This window comes from Leuresthes tenuis, unplaced genomic scaffold (assembly GCF_036924035.1).
Source record: "Leuresthes tenuis unplaced genomic scaffold, fLeuTen1.0.hap1 SCAF_10, whole genome shotgun sequence".
Taxonomy (NCBI): Eukaryota; Metazoa; Chordata; class Actinopteri; order Atheriniformes; family Atherinopsidae; genus Leuresthes; species Leuresthes tenuis.
In genome coordinates this window covers 34,826,426-34,845,805 of record NW_027325364.1, presented here as the reverse complement: position 1 = coordinate 34,845,805, position 19,380 = coordinate 34,826,426, and positions in this window count along the sequence as shown.

Genomic DNA, 19,380 nt, shown 5'->3' with positions numbered 1-19,380 from the left:
GGGGGGGGGGGGGGTGGAATGGGAAGGATGAAACAGCTGATTACTTCATGATGATTGATTTTTCTATCAGTTTTCAAACCCACCCACTAAACCCAACACATACTAAATACACTGATCCAAACATGTTCTTATAGATGGAAAGAAGAGTGAGTGTGAGGTGCAGAATGTGGGAGGATGTGAATGGGATGAATTAAATATTCTGTGAGAACATTTTTATCTATGTGTTATGGTTAATTAGAAAAGTTACATAAGAAAGGACCTGAGTTGTTTAATCTGGTGCACTGAAGTAAAACAGAAGGCAGAAAGCAGAGCTGCTCTAAGTAAGGTAAAGCACAGAGCTTTGCACTACATGATTAAAGGCCTAATTTATATCAAAGGAAAAACAAGAAGGACCCTGAATAATTGAGCTAACATTCCAAAACTACTCAGAGCAAAGACAACTATTATAAACAATGGGAAGAAAAATGAGAGAATCAAAGCTGATCTGGGCCCTGAGGTCAAAACATGCATGCAAGGTAACAGTGATCAATAATCAACCAAAGACCTGGGGCCTCATGTACAAAGACTTGCACTGAAACATGGCATACGCTCAAACCCAAATGCCCTCCGACGCACAAAAATATCTGGGTGTATGAATCTGTGCGCAGGTTCAGAGTGTTCTGTAGTGCAGTGGTTCCCAACTGGTCTGACTTCAGGATCCACCATCATTTGTAATAGACAAGCTGCGAAAAATTTTCAACATCTCAAATTTCTTTAATGAAAACATGTTGCAGTTTGAACCTGACATAAAATAAAACATTACAGTGTGTCAATAGACACAAAATTCACGTTTAATGATAAACAAAGGCAAACAAAAGAGGAAAATTCCCGTTCACCCTCAAGTGGCTGCATTTTAATTCAAAATCAAAAAGTGCACTGAAGTCGTTCCCCCCTTTTCCCTCAATATAAGAGAATCCATATTTTATGTGATCAATGTCGTACCTGGGTTTAGCCATGGTCACTCTCACGTGAAAACAAACTTTTCTTCTATCTGTGAAATGGTAGGAGTTGATTAGCATTGCAGGGTGTTGTCGCCACCTACTGTTTAGGAGTGTAAATAGCATGCATTCTGAGCCCTTCAAAATTAAAGCATGGTCATTTTTTTTCCCCAGTCATTGAAAACGTGTCCGTGACCCGCTTTTGGGTCGCGACCCACCACTTAGGAACCACTGCTGTAGTGAATTCCAAGCAGCGAGTGCTTGCCGAATTCAGGCCGAACATTGGGGAAATAGATAGCAGTCGTTGGAGTGTACAGATTAAGTACCGTATTTTCCGCACTATAAGGCTCACCTGATTATAAAGCGCACCCTCAATTATGGGCTCCATTTCTGTACTTAACCCATACATAAGGCGTACCTGATTATCAGGCGTACGTATTACATAATGTTCTCTGATTGGTTTATCGCTGCCAGCACACATAGTGTACGTCCCTGTGTCAGCGGGAAATGGTCCAACGGTCAAGGACAACATTGTCTGTCGTTTTTACACTTATAAACTGCACATCGTTCTGCATCACCATCTCAGACTGAAGAACAGGCACTCACTGGGACATGGGCAAAAGTATTAATGGAAAGGAGAGCTCTATGAACTTCTTCCACTGCGAACAACGTACAAAAAGGCTGATCAGCAGGTATGAGACCAGTATCTGGAGCATATGAAACTGGGCTTGGGGCTGGCGAATCAATTGGGGGAGAAGCACTAGAGAACAGGGAGCCCGAAGCAATAAAGTGCTTGTTGAAACAGTCAATCGTAAAAGCTCTATCAGTTTACAGTGGTGTCACTGTAAACAATGCTGGGTGGAAGGTCACTATGATTCTCATCAGCTGAAATAGATTTAATCACCATCCGAAATTTTTTGGGATCATTTTCTGTGGTTGCCGAGAGTTAGAAATCAGATTTGGCTTTTTTGATAAGAAAAGTTAGGCAATTTCTGAACTGCTTGAAAGTGAGCCAATCAGCCACGGATACAGTCTTTCTGGCTGGAGCCCAAGCAAGATTTCTATTTCGCAGAAGGCCGGATAACTCAGTAGTGGACCATGGGTTATCTCCCTTTGACTTTGTACCTCCTGAAGGGAGCATGTCTATCAATAAGAGAGGAGAAACCTTCATTGAACAATTCCCATGCAGTCTGTTCATCATTACAACTTTCAATTTGTTCCCAGTAAAAAAAAAATCATGATGTCATGACGTCAAGTCATGACAGAATCCCTGTTCAACAAATGCCTTCATGTTACGTTTGATCACAAAGTGAAGTTTAGTTTTAGGAACCTTTACATTTCTTACTGCAGCAATTACACAGTGGTCACTTTCATCATTAGCAAATGTACCTGCCATGGCACTACCATGCAGTACACTTGTGTGGAGCATTAGTTAACAACAAGTCGATTAGTGAAGATTTATCTGGGAATTTTAGATTGGTGTGTGGGACTCTCAACAAGCTGCTTAAGGTTGATTGAGACACAGATATCTTCGAAAGTATCAGATGAAGATTTAATCCGATCCCAATTTAGGTCACCAGCCAAAATTAATTCACTGTAGTTCAGGTCAGCTGACAACTTGATCAAAGAGGTGAGAGTCTCACCAGCAGCTGATGGTGGTCTATAGCACATGATTTTGTGAGCCTTTCAGAGGGGCAACTGACAAGACGACAATGTCTGCATCAGTTGATTTGGCCAAAATGCGCAGCATATCAATCTTTGGGAGCAAGCTGCGAATATTCATATCGGTTATACCTAGTCCAGACTTTCCTGGAACTCAGGGGGTTGCTACTTGTAGTAATACCGGGGCCAGGATTTGGCTGTAAACTAGATATCAATAGTAGGAGTAACAGCAAGTATCGTTTCCTAAATTGATCATGGTTAATGGGGGATACCTTTTGTTGAGTGTAACATCGCTACAAATTAGACAAGAGACTTTTCTGACAGGACGAAGTTGGTCTCTAGAATAGAATGCTAACAAGACAACCATTTCGCATAATTAAAACAGTCCACGTAAGAAAGAGACGGTGCTTGCACAGTTGGACCACTGAGCAAAGCAATCGTTTGAGGGTTTGGAATGATCAGGTGGTTGTGCACCTTCCCTGGTGTACACATCCTATGGAAGCCGGTGAAGTCCCAGAGAGTCACAGCAGCAACAAACAAAGCAAGGGGGAAACACATTGTGTCCGTATGGACTTTTCAATTCAATTCAGTTTTATTTATATAGCGCCAAATTACAACAAATGTCATCTCAAGGCACTTAAATAATATAGTCCAATTCAAGCCAATTGGAGTTCAATTCATTGTAATCATAATCCAATAAAATCCAATTAATTCATTTAAAAATAATCCAATTCATTCATATAGAGCTGATTCAAAAACTATATCCTAGCTAAGGAAACCAACAGATTACACCGAAACTTCTCTTCAGTCTAATCTCCCGTCCTGAGCATGCCTGAGGTGACTGTGGAAAGGAACGACTCCTTTTTAACAAGAAGAAACCTCTGGCAGAACCAGACTCAGGAAGGGTGGCCATCTACCTCGACAAACTGGGGTTTCAGAAGACAGAAAACAGGGGAAAAAAACACCATAACACCATCCTGCTCTACCAACAAACTCAAGAACTCTTTTGTCCCTCTGGCCATCAGGCTGTACAACAGCTCTCAGTGATGGTACTTCTGCTAGTTCTACTGTCACTTTGTATTTGTGAATAATTTATAGTTGTACAAAACATCTATAGTTGTACAAAACATTTGTATTTCTACAGTTACTTCCTAATTTTTTAATAGTTTTTGTATGTTGAATGTATTTTATGTTACTTTTTTTGTAACTGGATGCTTGAATTTCCTTCGGGATCAATAAAGTATCTGTCTATCTATCTCTATCTATCTCCAAAGCATACCTGTTGGAACAGGGAAACACAAGTTAATGACAACAATTAATTCCAAATGTACGTTATGTCATATGAGAAATTACATGGGGAAAAAAGAGAGGAAAGTGAGGAAAGGCGTGATAAATGAGATCCCCCAGCAGTCTAAGCCTATAGCAGCTTAACTATGGGATGTTTCAAGATCACCTGAGCCATCCCTAACTATAAGCTTTATCAACAAGGAAAGTTTTAAGCCTAATCTTAAAAGTGGAAAGGGTGTCTGCTTCCTGGACATTTACTGGCAGCTTATCCCACTAGAGAGGGGCCTGATAACTGAAGGCTCTGCCTCCCATTCTACTTTTAGAAACTCTGGGAACAACAAGTAAACCTGCAGTTTGGGAGCGAAGTGCTCTGTTAGTAAAATATCTGACAATGAGATCTTTAAGATATGATGGAGCTTGGTCATTAAGAGCTTTATATGCGAGTAGAAGAATCTTAAATTCTATTCCGATTTTAACAGGGAGCCAGTGAAGAGAAGCTAAAACTGGAGAAACATGATCGCTCCTGTTAGATCTCATCAGAACTCTGGCTGCAGCATTTTGGATCAGCAGGAGGCTTTTCAGAGAATGTGTCGGACAGCCCAAGAATAAAGAATTACAGTAGTCCAATCTTGAAGTAACAAATTTATGTATAGTTTTTCTGCATCACTCTGATACAGGATGTTCCTGATTTTGGCAATAATACGAAGGTGAAAGAAGGCAGTCCTAGAAACCAGTTATATATATCTGCGTCAAATGATGAATTCTGGTAAAAAATAACTCCAAGGTTCCTCACTGTAGAACTAGAAGCCAAGGAAATACCATCTGGAGTAACTATATAACTAGACAATTTCTCCCTGAAGCGCTCAGGTCCAAAGATAACAACTTCAGTTTTGTCTGAATTTAGAAATAGACCGTTCTGAGTCATCCAGGTCTTTATGTCTTTAAGACAGACTTGTAGTCTGACCAACCTATTGGTTTCATCTGGTTTTATAGATAAGTACAGCTGAGTATCATCAGCATAACAATGGAAATTTATGTCATGCTGTCTAATAATGTAACCTAATGGAAGCATGTATAAAGTAAAAATAATCGGTCCAAGCAACAGAACCCTGAGGAACTCCATGACTTACTCTGGTGTGTGAGGAAGATTCTTCATTTACAAGAACAAACCAATAACCAATGACACGTTCAAGTCTCTGTAACAGAATGCTGTGATCGATCGTATCAAATGCAGCACTGAGATCCAACAGGACAAGCACAGAAACAAGTCCACTATCAGAGGCTAAGAGGAGATCATTGGTAACTTTCACCAGAGCTGTTTCTGTGCTATGATGCACTCTGAGTCCTGACTGGAACTCTTCAAACAGATTATTTCTATGTAAATGATCACAAAGTTGAGCTGTAACTTTTTTTTCAAGAACCTTGAAATTGGATATTGGATGACAATTAGCCAACACTTCTGAATCGAGAGTAGGTTTTTTTAAGTAAAGGTTTAATTACAGCAACCTTAAAAGTCTGAGGTACATATTCCGTCAACAAAGACCGATTGATCAAATCCAATATGGAAGTGTCAATTAAGGGGAAAATCTCCTTGAACAGTCTGGTTGGGATTGGGTCTAAAATACAAGTTGATGGTTTAGAAGAGACTATTGCTGTTGTTTGCTCAGAGAGATCAACTGGGCATAAGCCGTCTAAATACAAATCAGGTTCTAAAGATACTTCTAAAGCTTCTGCACTTGATGATACATCAGTGGTAATAGTGGGAAGGATTCCATCAATCTTCTCTCTTATAGAAACAATTTTATTGATAAAGAATCTCATGAAATCATCACTGCTGAGAGTTAAAGGAATACATGGCTCAACAGAGCTCGGACTCTTTGTCAGCCTGGCAACAGTGCTGAAAAGAAACCTGGGATTGTTCTTATTCTCTTCGATCAATGATGAATAATAAGCAGCTCTTGCTTAACGAAGGGCTTTCTTTATGTTATTAAACTATCTTTCCAGACTAATTGAGACTTCTAAATTAAAGGAACACCACTGTCTCTCCAGTTTTCTTGCAGTCTGCTCTAACGCACGCAGCTGTGAACTATACCAAGGAGCCAACCTCTTCTGACTGATTAACTTTTCAGAGGGGCAACATTCTCCAGTGTTGTACGCATTGAAATTATAGTGCTGTCAACAAGAGAGTCAAGTATTGCTGAAGCAAAATTTAGGTAGCCGTCCTCTGTCATATCTGCACATGGCAGTGAAGAAAAGGATGATGAAATCAACTCTTTAAATCTGGTTACAGCATTCTCTGTTAGAAACCTTCTATATGTAGAATTCTTCTCAGAAGCCGTATAGTCAAGTAATGTAAATTCAAAAGTTATCAAAAACTGGTCAGACAAGACAGGATTTTGAGGGAACACTGTTAACTGTTCACTCTCAATGCCATAAGTCAGCACAAGGTCAATGGTGTGATTAAGGCAGTGAGTAGGTCTGTGAACACTTTAAGAAAATCCAATAGTCTAATATAGAATTAAAGTTAATATTTAGACTAGTCATTTTCAACATCTACATGAATATTAAAGTCACCCACTTTAATGACTTTATCTATACTCAGCACTAACTGGGATAAAAACTCTGAGAATTCAGACAGACTCAATTCTGGGTTGTTTTTGGATGACTAATAAATTCGTCCATATTTCTAGAAATGAGAGTCGCTCCTTCCAAAGTGGGATGGATGCCGTCTCTCCTCATCAGACCAGGTTTTCTCCAGAAAGATTGCCAATTATCTATGTAGCCCACGTTGTTTGCTGGACACCATCTAGACAACCAGCGATTGAAGGAGGACATGCGGCTAAACATGTCATAACTGGTCAGATTTGGCAGAGGTCCAGAGAAAACTACGGAGTCCGCCATTGTTTTGGCAAAATTACACACCGATGCAACATTAATTTTAGTGACCTCCGATTGGCGTAACTGGGTATCATTACCACCGACGTGAATAACTATTTTACTGTATTTCCGCTTACCCTTAGACAGCAGTTTTAAATAGGATTCTATGTCGCCCGCTATGGCCCCTGGAATACATTTGACTATGGTCGCTGGTATCGCTAATGCCACGTTTCTGACTATAGATCTGCCAATTACCAGGGTTTTGTGTATCGCTGAGTGGGGAAAATCTATTTGAAACATGGACAGGTTGATGGTGAATCACGGGCTTGACTTTAGGACTGACTCCTCTTCCTGACTGACACCCAGCCACTCTGAGGTCCTGGCTGCTCGGGATCTGCTAGGGGACGACTAATAGAGCTAGCTAGGCTAGTTGGCTCCGCACTGGCTAAAGGGTCCTGGCTCACTATCGGGTGGTTTTAAACAATGTAGAGCTGAGTTTCCAATTCAGATAACCTCGACTCCAAAACTACAAAAAGACTACATTTGTTACATGTACCATTATCACTATAGGAGGCAGAGGAGTAACTAAACATCTGACACACGGAGCAGGTGAAAGCAGGAGATAGAGGAAGAGAACTGGTAGCCATGCTAAGCTAGAGAACCTGACACACCGCTAAAAAGTGAAAAATAAAGTTTAAAGATCTGTAAGAATGAGCATTAGAATATAACAATTATGCGATAGAGTTAACTTTGCAAAATGTGTAAATTATAGGGAGAAATAAGGTGATTATTAGTAGTTCAAGAGGAGCAATAAATGTCACAGTCCACACACAAGGCAACAGGAAGTGATGCAATACATCTTACCGCAAAGCCTGTGTGTGGACAGGTCATAAAATCACTCATAGTCCAGAGTGGAAGGAATTCAATTCAAAATTAAGAATGAGATACTTCAAGACATCTTCTACTACATCAAAATATGACAAAAATAATTCGAATTTATGCTGGAGGAAATGTAAACAGATCAGGGACCATGCTCACATTTTCTGGGATTGCCCGATATTTATTCCAGTTTAGCAAGAGATCCAAGCAGAAATTCAAAACATTCTGAAAATTAATTTACCACTGAATCCATTACATTATATACTGGGTGACGAGAGAGTATACAAAATGTTTATTTCATGGAAAAAATAACGGCAAAACTTCATGTAAGAATGGATTTGTTTTTGGTTTTGTGGGCCCCTGTCATTTCTCATTTTGGATGGATAGATAGATGAAATGGTAACAAATGGCCATGAGAAATATGGTGTTTTCTTGATGTTGTTTTGTGGATGTCTCTTGTCGGCTGTACTTTCTCTTCCCTATCCGGGGCTTAGTTTTGGGAGATGTCCATTTATGAAGTAGATCTTGAATTGGGTTGGTAGGTTTGCTGAGACACCAATTGTTCCTTGTCTGTTGTGTTTTGTTTTAAGTGTACTGCTTTGTGTTACTTTTATAAGCATTATCTTTAATATTTTTTTTTTAAATCCTTTTTTATAAAGCTTATAGTTAGGGATGACTCAGGTGACCCTGAAACATCCCATAGTTAAACTGCTATAGGCCTAGACTGCTGGGGGGCTTCATCTATCACACCTTTCCTCACTTTTTTCTCTCTTTTTTCCCCCTGTTTAATTTCTCAAATGATATTATGTACATGTGACATTATTGTGGTTATTAACTTGTGTTTCCCTGATAGATAGATAGATAGATAGATAGATAGATAGATAGATAGATAGATAGATAGATAGATAGATAGATAGATAGATAGATAGATAGATAGATAGATAGATAGATAGATAGATAGATAGATAGATAGATAGATAGATAGATAGATAGATAGATAGATAGATAGATAGATAGATAGATAGATAGATAGATAGATATATCAGGAGCGAAATGACTGTGGAAATGTGTGGTGCTTCAGGCCAACTTGAGGGCTGGCATAGCACTTTTCTACAGCTGTTGATTCTTTGGCGACACTTAGAGGTGATGTCGGGAAACTATGATAAATAAATGTGAACACAATTTTTCCTCAGACTGAGTGATGTGCACTTTTGAGCGTGTTCAGAGACAGAGAGGATTTGGAACATGTTGACAACTGGCTCATCAGCCGTTTTAAGGGCAACCTTGCTGAAACTGTGCGGCTGACATTGGAGCGCAACAACGAGGAGCCATGCGCTGCTTGTGCCCACAGGTGATGTGCACTGGGGTTCCTAGCAACTGGGGGAGATTCCAGAGGGAGCTGGCCAACCGATTGGGACTGTGCCAGTCAACCCTGAGCCGAGCCATACCAGCCGAGTGGGACGGAATTATCTGCATCACAGCAGGTCTATCAAATTCCCACAATGCAGTTGAACATGCCAACATTAAAGCGCATTTTCATTCGATTAATGCACATATCATATGTGATGCACAAATGCAATTAACCAACATTGTGGTGGGTTGGTCTGGTTCAATGCATGATTCACACATTCTGAGTAACAGTATTGTTGGGAACAGACTACAAGGTGGCACTGTGCGTGATCAGTGGCTTCTTGGTGAGAAACTTTATTCGTGTAATTGTCTTAATATTATTCCCCGTGACATGCATTGAGCATGTGCGCCCCCAATTTCTATCCCGTCTTCACGGTATCATAGTTGGTGGTTAAAGTTAGTAACTTGCTGTTTTTTGCTGGTTAAACTATAGCTTAAGAACTTTGTAACAAGCCCCTGATTGTCTCTGTGTGCAAATGTTAATAATCCCGTGTCTAAAGTGTGAAATGTCTTAAACAGCCCTCCCCCAGGCCTATGTTGGCCACATTTTGGGAGCCAGTCTCCACTTCACATCCACCTTAATATCGGACCACTTATTCTTCACTTCTGCTTGTGTGCACTTCTCAGACCCCACAACATCGACAGCCTTGCACACATTCTCCCACCCACTCCTCTTACGTTTGCTGCTTATGCCCGGAGGACAGTGTGCCAAAGAGAGAAGACATTTTTGAGGGCCTCCACTTCAGAAAGTAGCACCTCCATCTTATCCGTGAAGTTCTTCTTTTTTTCTGTCTTACTCATTCTTTTTTATTTTCTGATCATGCAGAGAGGGGAAATTGCAGGTGCAGAGCTCATTTAAATATGATTTGCACATTTAAGTAGGGGCGTGGAAAGGGAGGAGTCGTGTACCCCGACATGTGCGCTAAATTCCACATTGATTGGGATGTACAAAGGAAATGTGCTTGGATTCATGCGTACACACAGATTCATACATCCAGATATTTTTGTGCGTGGAAGGGCATTTTGGTTTGATCGTACGCCATGTTTCAGTAGGAAATCCATGCAAGTCTTTGTACGTGAGGCACCAGGTGTCCAAGTGAAGCTCAGGCTGTTCTGGAAGCATGCAGTAGCTGGTAAGCTACATCAAGCGTTTATGAGCAATTGTGTGCAGATGATCTCCATGCAGGGGAATATTTCTTCCACGTCACTGTTTGGATACGCAGGGCCTGGATCTATGAGGCCATGTTACCTGAAGAGTGTTTATCTAGACTCTCCAGTTACTTGGTCTTATTTCCCTGCGGTGTGTGGAATATATATACTAGGGACAAGGAACAAACTCTGAGCTTTTACGCCCCTTAACTTGGGCCGTTTTCTGATAAAAATCAGACTTCTCTAAGCATGGCTGTTTTTAATGCCTGATCTGTGACAATGAAAAGGTTTTTGTTGAACGATTTTGTATCCTCCAAGAATTTGGATTTCCTGTTTCTTACTGAAACCTGGCAGAACAACTCGGACCATTCGTCCCTCACTGAACTCTGCCCAGGTGGTTACTCCTTTCATCAATGCCTGCCTGTGTAGCTATAATCAAAATGTATGTGCTTCCACGCATAAACTTTGTAAGCTCTACGGTCCCTTTACCAACCCCAGCGTTCGTACTGCATTCCTTAAAACACTGGTTTGATGCAGGAGTAGCTCCACCCTGGAAGACACTAGAACAGGAGCTGGTTCATCCTTTAAAATTTAAAGATGTAGCTTTCTCTGGATTTAAACATAAGAAATGTCATTCTCAATTTGGTCTGATAGAATCAGAAGTAATACAAACTATGGTGAATGTAGATAAATATATGGGTTTTAAATCAAAATGGCACAAGCAGTCCCCTATTTGGCATAATGCCAATTTATTGACATTATGAACCATTCAATTCACAATTATGGGTTCAACATGACATTTGGCCATTGGGCAAAATCTCGGGCCAAAACATAATTTTATCCCAATTTATATTTATTTAATATCCCATTTTGGTATCCCAAGAAGCTCACAGTTCCTCTATTTTAGAGTAAGATCAGCACTTAATTCACTCAAGATTCCTTGGGGAGCTGAATTGAGAACTCACCCTTTAATATTATGATGGAGAGAGTTCCCAGACAGAAAAAAAGTGATATTTATAATAATCTCCTGTCATACATTCCTGTAGAATCCTCCAAATGCAGATCTTGGGAGGCACATTTACATTTAGGAACAGAGAACATTGAACAGTAGTGTAGGTGTGTGTGGGTGTGATGATCAATGTGTGGTGCATGTTGTTAGTGCAAAATAGAGTAACACAAAATAACACTAGCACACTGGTATGGTGCTGAATGATGAGCACAGTGAGGAGAGAGAAGAGAGCTGACGTCTGGGAAGGTGGGGTTAACTAGGCCTGACTGGGAACGCTGGGCAGGTGCTCCCTCTCAGCCTAATGACGACTGCTGCGGACCTGCAAAACATGAACACACCAACAGTGCACTGCACACAGAACCCAGGCCTGGGGTCGTCACAGGACACTACCTTTGAATTGGCTTGTCGCCATTGTCGCTGTCTTGTTGTGTTTGGCAGTCAGAGCGTGCAGTGAGACAGCGTGAGCAGGGCAAGATCCGCCCACCCTGCCAATCATCATCGCATTTGCAACGGTGTCATCATCCTCATTCCTGCTTTCTCCCGGCAGCTGATGTGTGGCCAAAACCTTGTGCTTCATTCAACCAAATTGTAATAATGCGCCACTTCACATTCTCAATAACGGCAACGGCGTTGTAACGAAGTAATTAATTAGATTACTCGTTACTGAAATAATGCCATTAGCAGCACCGTTATTACCAACACTGCATATGATGGGTCTGGCTCCCAATCCTCACTGTACATTCTGCAATCAGGGCGTTATGAGTACATTGATGCATGTCCTGTGGGAATGTCCAGATGTACAAATGTTCTGGGTTAAAGTTATGGATAAGGAAGTTGTGGATACGGTCTCTGATCTGATAGGGATAGGGAGGAAACTCCCATTGGATCCAGCTCTTCTTCTTTAAATGATGACTCCAGGTTCAAGATTGCTGAGGTAGAACGTAAACTCTGGTTGGCTGGCATGACTGCAGCAAAAAAAAAATATAATTTTAAGGTGGCTCCCGCCAAACCAGTTATCAACAAAACATTGCCTACAAGCTCTCCTTGAGGTGATCTACCTGGAGTGGTCATCAGCTCGTATTAATAATTCTAAGCCATGAATGTTGGAGATGTGTGTGTTCCGTGGGGGAGATGGGGGGAGTGTTCTGTGTATTCAATGTGTGTGTTTGTTTCCTGTATTATTATTGTTTAAAAATAAATAAAAAAGCTGATCACAAAAAATATATATTTTAAAAGGTATAAAAGTTAGAAACACCACAAGATATTGCATAGATCTCCTGAAGGAGCTAAACATTTTGAGACAAAAATGGTTTAAAATTGGTGAAAAATGCTTACCCAGCATTCTCACAATAATAATAAGAGAGGGAAACACGAAAAACAATACGCATTTTCACAATTAATAAGAAAAATATGAGAAGCGTTAAAATGCCATAAAATGATGTGTGTCTCATACAGCAAGTATAGATCTACTGTCCTACATTGATTTTGAACCAATAGGTCACATGACCTGGAAGTTATTGAGCTTTAATACTAATATTTACATTATGAAATATAAAATATGAGAAGTGATAAAAGGTGATAAAAAGTCCCATACAGTAACTAGCTATATAAATAGAATGCACATATTTGAATAATGGAACCTATTAATCTAAGTTATAGGCCTACTAATAACGTGTAGTGAACTCAAGTGTGGAATTTAATACAAACCTAAACCTTTGGAAGACTCCAACAATCCTTTGCGGGGATGTTCGTGTGTAAGGACCAGATGGGGTATTTCTATCCAAAAAGGAGACCGAGATCATCTAATTTACAACAACCTTTGCCTTATGAAAGCATTTTGGGGAAGTTTTCTCACTCCCTCTTTCCACAGACCTGCCCCATTAACTTAGGTTGCATTAACAACTTAGTGCAAACTAAGCTGAACAAACAAAGGACTCTCTTTGGAGAAAAAACAGACTAAAACAGTCCCTACCTTATCTGGACAAAGTAAACAAAAGGTGACATCTACTCTGACCCAGCCAGATAAGAGACAGGAATTCTCAAAATGACTTTACTCAGATTCACTTTCAGTCGAATCTTGAAACTGTATTAAATGTGTTTTATATCTTTGTACAAGTTCTTTCAGGGTCTCAGTGAAATCATGAGCTGCATTTTAAGACCTTTTTCACGATCGTACTTGGAAGGAAAACGTAGAAATCATTATTTTGGAAAATACATTGCCCCCTAGTTGTCTGCAGTATTGAATAATTCAATCCAAATTAAGTCAGTCATGAAGTACCACATTCAAGCAAGCTCAGGTTACACCGCTGCTCAAGAAACCTTCCCTCCCTCCAACTCATGTGGAGAACTATCGGCCGGTCTCTCTCCCGTTTCTGTCTAAAACCATTGAAAGGGCGGTCTTTAAGCAGGTCACTGATTACCTCTCACATAACAACCTCCTTGACCCAAACCAATCTGGGTTTAAAAGTGGACACTCCACCGAAACGGCTCTGTTGGCTGTGACAGAAGCCTTAAAAGAAGCCAGAGCGACAGCTAAATCCACTGTACTTATCCTGCTCGACTTAACGGCTGCATTTAACATTGTCAACCACAGTATCCTTTTGTCCATACTCTCTAACATGGGCATCACAGGGAGAGCACACTCCTGGTTTGAATCATACCTCACTGGTCGGTCTTTCAAAGTATCCTGGCTTGGTCACACTTCTGCAGCGCACCACCTCGCCACAGGGGTCCCCCAAGGTTCAGTACTGGGACCTTTTCTCTTTGCCATATACACCACCTCACTGGGCCAGATCATCCGATCCCATGGCTTCTTGTACCAATGTTATGCTAATGATACCCAGCTCTATCTGTCATTCCCACCTGACGACCACACGGTCTCAGCACAAATCTCCGACTGTCTCTCTGACATATCAACATGGATGAAAGCCCATCTCCTCCAACTTAACCTCTCAAAAACTGAACTGCTTGTCTTCCCAGCCAAACCAACCATACACCATAGCATCTGCATCCAAACTGAATCCCTATCTCTTGCTCCATCAAAGGTAGCCAGAAACTTGGGTGTCATGATTGATTACCAACTAACCTTTAAAGATCACGTTACCTCTGTTGCTCATTCATGCCGCTTTGTATTGCTAAATATGAGAAAGATCAGACCATACCTAACCCAACATGCCACCCAGCTCCTGGTGCAGGCCATGGTCATCTCCCACCTTGACAACTGCAATGCTCTCCTAACTGGTCTCCCAGCTTGTGCTGTGAAACCTCTGCAGATGGTCCAGAACGCAGCAGCACGTCTGGTCTTCAATCAGCCTAAAAGAGCACACGTCACCCCTCTGTTCATTGAACTCCTCTGGCTGCCCTTAGCCGCCAGCATCAAACTCAAGTCACTGATGTTAGCCTACAAAATGCTTAATGGAACGGCTCCCCTCTATTTGAATGCTCTTGCAAAGGCTTATGTCACAACTCGGTCCCTCCATTCGTCCCAGGATTGTCGTCTAGCAGCTCCTACACCACCCTTAAGACAATCCAGACTCTTTTCATGTGTCGTTCCACGATGGTGGAATGACCTACCGAGCGCTACCAGAACAGGGGCGTCCCTGTCTATCTTCAAGAAACTCTTGAAAACCCAGCTCTTCAGAAAGCATCTCCTATCCTAGCGCTTACCGACTGAAAAGGAAGGTAATCAGTCAGAAGAGGTTGGCTCCCTGGTATAATTCACAGCTGCGCGCAATAAAGCAGACTGCAAGAAAGCTGGAGAGACAGTGGTGTTCCTCTAATTTAGAAGAGTCTTAATTAGTCTGGAAAGATAGTTTAATAACGATAATAAAAAACCTACTCTAGATTCAGAAGTCTTGGCTAATTATCGACCTATATCCAATCTACCTTTTTTGTCTTGAAAAAATAGTTGCAGCTCAACTTTGTGATCATTTAAGTAGAAGTAATCTGTTTGAGGAGTTTCAGTCAGGATTCAGAGTGCATCATAGCAAAGAAACAGCACTGGTGAAAGTTACCAATGATCTCCTCTTAGCCTCTGATAGCGGACTTGTTTCTGTGCTTGTCCTGTTGGATCTCAGTGCTGCATTTGATACGATCGATCACAGCATTCTGTTACAGAGACTTGAACATGTTATTGGGATTAAAGGAACTGCATTAGGCTGGTTTAAGTCATATTTATCTGATAGATTCCAGTTTGTTCTTGTAAATGAAGAATCTTCCTCACACATTGGAGTAAGCCATGGAGTTCCTCAGGGTTCTGTGCTTGGACCAATTCTTTTTACTTGGTACATGCTTCCATTAGGTAGCATTATTAGACAGCATGGCATACATTTCCATTGTTATGCTGATGATACTCAGCTTTACTTATCTATGAAACCAGATGAAACCAATAGGTTGGTCAGACTACAAGCCTGTCTTAATGACATAAAGACCTGGATGACTCAGAACTGTCTGCTTTTAAATTCAGACAAAACTGAAGTTGTTCTCTTTGGACCCGAGCACTTCAGGGAGAAATTGTCTAGTTATATAGTTACTCTAGATGATATTTCCTTGGCTTCTAGTTCTACAGTGAGGAACCTTGGAGTTATTTTTGACCAGAATTTATAATTTGACGCACATATAAAACTGGTTTCTAGAACTGCCTTCTTTCACCTTCGTAATATTGCTAAAATCAGGAACATCCTGTCTCAGGATGATGTAGAGAAACTAGTTCATGCATTTGTTACTTCAAGATTGGACTACTGTAATTCCTTATTATTGGGCTGTCCCACATATTCTATGAAAAGCCTCCAGCTGATCCAAAATGCTGCAGCCAGAGTTCTGATGAGAACTAACAGGAGAGATCACGTTTCTCCAGTTTTAGCTTCTCTTCACTGGCTCCCTGTTAAATTCAGAATAGAATTTAAGATTCTTCTCCTCACATATATAGCTCTTAATGACCGAGCTCCGTCATATCTTAAAGATCTCATTGTAAGATATTTTCCTAACAGACTCCCAGAGTTTCTAAAAGTAGAATGGGAGGCAGAGCCTTCAGTTATTCCCTCTCTTGTGGAATAAGCTGCCAGTAAATGTCCGGGAAGCAGACACCCTTTCCACTTTTAAGATTAGACTTAAAACTTTCCTTTTTGATAAAGCTTATAGTTAGGGATGGCTCAGGTAATCCTGAAACATCCCATAGTTAAGCTGCTATAGGCCTAGACTGCTGGGGGACCTCATCTGTCACACCTTTCCTCACTTTGCTCTCTTTTTCCCCCTGTTTAATTTCTCAAATGATTTTATGTACATGTGACATTGTGGTTATTAACTTGTGTTTCCCTGTTCCAACAGGTATCCTTTGAATGGCGTTATGGTGGCTTTCCCCCCTCTTTTTCCTCTTTTCTGTCTTCTCAAGCCCCAGCTGGTCATCCTTCCTGAGTCTGGTTCTGCCAGAGGTTTCTTCCTGTTAAAAGGGAGTCGTTCCTTTCCACAGTCGCCTCAGGCATGCTCAGAACGGGAGATTGAACTGAAGACAAGTTTTGGTGCAATCCATTGGTTTCCTTAGCTAGGATATTATTTTTGAATTGGCTCCATATGAATTAATTGGATTATGATTACAATGAATTGAATTCCAATTGGCTTGAATTGGACTATATTACTTAAGTGCCTTGAGATGACAATTGTTGTAATCTGGCGCGATATAAATAAAATTTAATTTAATTGAATTTACCTTGTACTTCCCTACCCCCTCTATGTCTGCACTTTATCTTTATGTACTTTCCTCTATCCACTAGTCAGACTATGTCACCTCTGACAGAGTCTGACTAGTGGATTCCATCTATGTAATTTATTGTTAGCCTTTTTTTTTTTATAGCTTGTTATATCTTCATGTGTACGTCACTTTGGATAAAAGTATCTGCTAAATGCATAAACATAACATAACATAGCATAACATAAATGGACACTTATATGAATTAATGCAACTGTAACCAATATTTCCTGCTGTTCCTTTTTGTATTACATGTTTAACACAGGAAAGTAACATTGTTTTGTTTGTTATTCATATGTCATAACTTGACAGATATCCATCTGAATTTTGGGACTCATAATTGTTACCTATGTTGTGTTATGTTGTTATTTGATGCCTTTATATCACTATGTTATATCTGTCTATGTCTATGTTATATCTTTAACCTTCATATCAAGTTGTGGTGTTTTCAGAATCGTCTAGACAAATGTGTTACAAGACGGAGGAATGGAGAAATTGAGTTTGTTTGTTTTTTCGAAAATCTCTAATCTCTTTAGGCATATCATGGGCTGAAAGTGTAGCGTAAGCCTACGTCATGCCCCACCTCTGCGAGTCAAACCCCGGACCCCGCAATCCAAAGTCAGAAGAGAGAGTAAAATGTAAGAATTATGGAAGAAGATGGAAAGACTAAGACAGACAGAAAGGTGACATGATAGAAAGATGAGGAGGAAGAAAAAGATCAGAGCAAAGAAAGAAGGATGACGTTGTGGAAAGATACCTGTTTTTGTGTTTTTCGTTCGTCTATGTCACCTTGTCTCCATATCTGTTTACGTGGCATTTTTCTTAACCTCCGCTGCTGCACACGTCATCACACAGTTAGATTTTCTTACCAAGAAGGCCAGCATTAAGCTTGTCCACTTTTTGTTAATATTTTGTGAATTTAAGTTCACCTCATAAGAGTTGGTCAGCAACCAAATCAACTCCAACATTTGGACAATTTTATCAATCTTTGCGGTGAACTCCTCTATTCCAGCCAGTTCCATGTCTTTGCACCGAGATGCTCCGGTGTAGAAGCAGCGTCCTATCCAGGCATCTTGAAAGTCCACGAAAGTCACCCACCACTAAGGAATGCCTTGAGAAGCGGAACCGAGAGAAACCCACTTGGACCCCGCTGGCTATCACCTGGTGTGTTTAGAGCTGACAACCAGGGCTAAAGTGTCAACCCAGGTAAGGTCTGCCCTCTTTTTACCTTTCAGACGGTATACGGTGGGTGTTGAGAGAATTCACTGTTAAAATGATAAATGAATCCCAGCTGTTAGCTTTTACCTGCAAATAGTAAACAAATCTATTTGAGTAATTCTGGGATCCCTCCATTCCCCCTTGGTTTCTTTTCAATTCACGAGGCGTTTCCTATATAATCACCCACATTCAAAGCATTTCTCCTGTTTGTCTTAAAGCTCATGTCTTTGATTATGTCATTTTAATAAATAGGTCATATGTATATATAAGTAACAGGTTGTGTTGTATGTTTTCTTTACGTAGTGTCAGTCAAACCAAACAATAATTCGCGAAGTAGCGCTATGAGATTGGAACATTCATTTTAACATACCAGAATCGCAAGATTCTGTCTTTTTCCTTCTTTGAAAGTCGTGCCCATACATACGAAGTTAAATAAGGTTTATTTAGATTGTGAGAACTTCTGGTAAATCCTTATATTTTTATCACATTACGCTACATAAGAGAAAACACGCATCACCAATAGCCTCACGCCAGTAGATGGTGCCAGTGCGGCTGAACTTCCAGAACTTTACAAATTCTGGTTGGAGTCAAAGCACATGGCCAGTGTGTGAGTTGAGTTACTCGATGGGTCATCTCAGGAAAGGCAAAAGACAGAAGAGCCAAGACCTCTAGCAGTTAGCTGGAGATCAGGATGCTCTTTTGAAAACAATTATCAGAGAAGTCGATGGCAGTCACTGTGGATGTCTTAAAAAAAAAGTCACCCAAAATCCAACAAGTGGATGAAAGTTATATGGACAGAAAACAGGAAAGGATTAAGAACGGAGGTGCTTGAAGGTAGGCCACTATAATTTATAATTTTTTAAAAATATTTTAATCATTACGTAGAGTTGTAAAGTTGTCTTTCTGAAAATCAAAACTCGCCGATAGGTTGGACCCGACAAGGCCGACTGGCTACAGTAGCTAATATATCAATTAAGAAATAGATCCCCGCGCCTCTTTGGGCTGTGTCTCCTGTAGCCTACGGTTTACCACCGTTTACACTGTTAGAAGGGCCAAGGAAGATATGACAGGGATGGGATTGAGGCACATTTTGAAAGTAGGTGGTAAGACCAGAGCGATAAGGAGGAGGCAAGTAAGACAGGTTTGCCTTGTTCAGTGGCCTTGCTCGT